The sequence below is a fragment of the Ochlerotatus camptorhynchus genome, unplaced genomic scaffold (genome assembly GCF_037179485.1).
Source record: "Ochlerotatus camptorhynchus isolate MF236.1 unplaced genomic scaffold, CSIRO-AGI_Acam_v1.1 ptg000304l, whole genome shotgun sequence".
Classification (NCBI taxonomy): domain Eukaryota; kingdom Metazoa; phylum Arthropoda; class Insecta; order Diptera; family Culicidae; genus Ochlerotatus; species Ochlerotatus camptorhynchus.
In genome coordinates this window covers 1,355,831-1,358,960 of record NW_027040792.1, presented here as the reverse complement: position 1 = coordinate 1,358,960, position 3,130 = coordinate 1,355,831, and positions in this window count along the sequence as shown.

The following is a 3,130-nucleotide window of genomic DNA, read 5'->3' as shown; positions in this document are numbered from 1 at the left end:
TTTCTCGAACGTTTAGCACCCGACAGATGATAGCATCAGCATCAACGTATAAAACGTTAAGAGCAGAAAATGTACTATGTCTGCCTCACCCAAAAACTATTATGAGATGGCATCGAAACATAAGCAATCTTCCAGGATTCAACAAAGAAATATTGAACTGTATAAAAAAAGCTGCGGAAAACATGGCAGAAAAGGATAAAGTAGTCGCTATCCTTATTGACGGTATGTCTATTAAAGCTCATTTAGACTATCACGCGATATCAGATAGGATGCATGGTTTTCCTGATGATGGGAAATTAAATTTGTTTGAAAACAACATCACTGATCATTTGGCAAACGAAGCTATTGTTGTAATGATCCGTAGTGTATATTCTAAGTATAAACAAGTAAGGCAATACTAATTTCTGCACGATTTATACATTTTTTTTAATAAAAAGAACATTGAAACTTTGTTATTGAAACAATCGCCCAGTATTATTAACAGCACCAGAGTAGGGTAAACGTTGTTATACACTCAAAGAATAAATCACATATCCAATGGAAAATATTCATTAGAATTTCACATAACTTTCATGTGATATCATAATTGGGAATTGCACCACAAAATCACATGAACCTTATGTGTCAAATGAAATTTAAGTGATTTATCATATAGAACTCATGTGATCGCATGAATGTAATGTGAAATTCAGATAAATATCATTGGTTTTGTTAATGGAAAAATATTATGTGCATTCCCAATAGAAACTACATGGAAACTTTTTTCCGTGTAGTTGCGGTACGCTAGAAACGTTTGGTTCCTATTATAGTTGACTATACTGTCGTGAAACTCATAACTTTTTTGCTTGATTTCCTATGTATATGTGACAGTGATGCTTTTAACGATAGTATAGGAATGGTACATTTCTTAAGTACCGCAACTATAATGCTGGTGGACGCATAACTGTCCCATGTTTCAAAACATAAATCTCGAAGAAAAAAAAACTAAGTCGATTTTCCCATTTTAAATATGACCGCAATTTAGAGCAATTCAAAATCAATAAATTAAATTAATAATTGTTCTCTAAACATAGCTTTCACAATCAAAAGCACCTAGCTGTGATGATCGGTTCTCTTCATTGGGTTTCTTTTTTAAAAATTTCCAGTGGGACAACATTGCGTCCAATATTTCAAGTGGGACAAATCGACTAGGCATTTTATCGATTTGTTCTAGCATAAACTGCATGTGTATATGTAATATTCCAAAACTGCATATCAAATCATGGCGTTAAGCATTAAACTTCAATTTTTTTGAAAAGTCACATGGGACAGTTCTGCGTCCACCGGAAGCCTTCACCTTATGTAAATGAATCCTATAAGCATAGACAAATAGACATAACATATTGAATATTTCTCATTGTTAAACATCGTCACTAAAACATTACCGCCATCTGTTGAGTACACTGTGATGGGCAGTACGCTGAACAGATGGCGATAGTGTGTAAAAGTCAAACTCAAATGAATTGACTATGCGCGCCTCAGATGGCTTTACTACCAACTACGATACTTTTAAATTGATCGTTAAATGCTTGTTCGATTAACAACTTGCGAGTGTTATGTCTGTTTGTCTGTGCTATAAGGCTGTTCACGAGACAGTTGCGATCAGCTGACTTTTTTGTTTACCAAGAACTTTTGACAGATCACAGTAGAACTGGCAGTTTATTCTCATATGAATTTCTGCTTTGTTTATGTTTACCTTCAGCACCATTAACACCAGAGCACTCAAACACTCTAGATTCCTAGCTGTCAGTTCCACTTAGAAATGTCTCTTGAAAGTATGCAAAAATGATATTTTTCTAAAATAATGGTACATTTGATGAAATTATACGCTGGGGAATATTTGAAAATTATATTACGTAATTTTAAAGCAAGTTAAAGTCAATGTTGCCAAAATGGCTTTTGGCAACATGAAAATTTGAATTTTGTTTATATATTCTTAAATACCATTATTTTCGCAGTTTTTGAACAGGATTCACTAAGGTCGCATTGATTCTTATTGTTAAGTCATTTTCTTTGACACGTTGAAAAAGGTCTCCATTTTGGAAACATAAATGAAGAATTTGCGTTGCCAAAACGAGATTTTACTGTATTGTAATCTAAATATGTATTTATTAAAGAGCTTGAATTCATAAAAGACGACATCTTATCCATTTGACAGGTCTTCTGCTCGATGGGAATAAATTTTCCTATGACTTTGACAGATAATCGATTGTTCCAATTTTGACAAGTCGTCTCTTTATAAATTCAGGCTCTTTAGTATTTATTATAATATTTGGATTTGGTGTTTAGTCAAAAATACCGTAAGGTCACAGTTGTGTTGCCAAAACGAGATCTCACTGTAGTAGTAGTATTAGTAATAGTAGTATTAGTAATAGTAGTATTAGTAATAGTAGTATTAGTAATAGTAGTATTAGTAATAGTAGTATTAGTAATAGTAATATTAGTTATAGTAGTATTAGTAGTAGTAGTATTAGTAGTAGTAGTATTAGTAGTAGTAGTAGTAGAATGTAGTAAGTCATCAAATCGATTGTACAATATTTCGTAGTAACCCTTTTCGTAGAATAGTCCATATTCAAAATGATCAATATTTTAGGTCATCGGCTACTTCCTAGCACATGGGACACTCGGAAGTGGAAGACAAAAAGATATAATAACGGAAGCAATTGTGTCATTGAAAGGAGTAGGATTAGTCCCTGTTGTAGTTATCATGGACCAGCATCCCACAAATGTAAAGATGGCGCATGAATTGGGGGTAACTGCAAAAGAACCTACTTTTAAAGTTGACGACAGTACAGTCGTACTTCTGTACGATACACCCCATTTGTTTAAATCAATACGCAACAATTTACTGGTGAAAAATATACTACTAAACAACAAAATTGTATCATTCAAATACATAAGAGATCTGTACAAATCTGACCTGTCAAGGATTCCACGCTTGGCACCACACCTTACAAAAAAGGCCGTATATCCTAACACGTTCGAAAGGATGAACGTAAAATTAGCAACGCGCACTCTTAGTCGAACGACAGCCAAAGCGATAGAAACAAACATTTCGTTGGGATCGATGCCGGTTGACTCTTTAGCAACA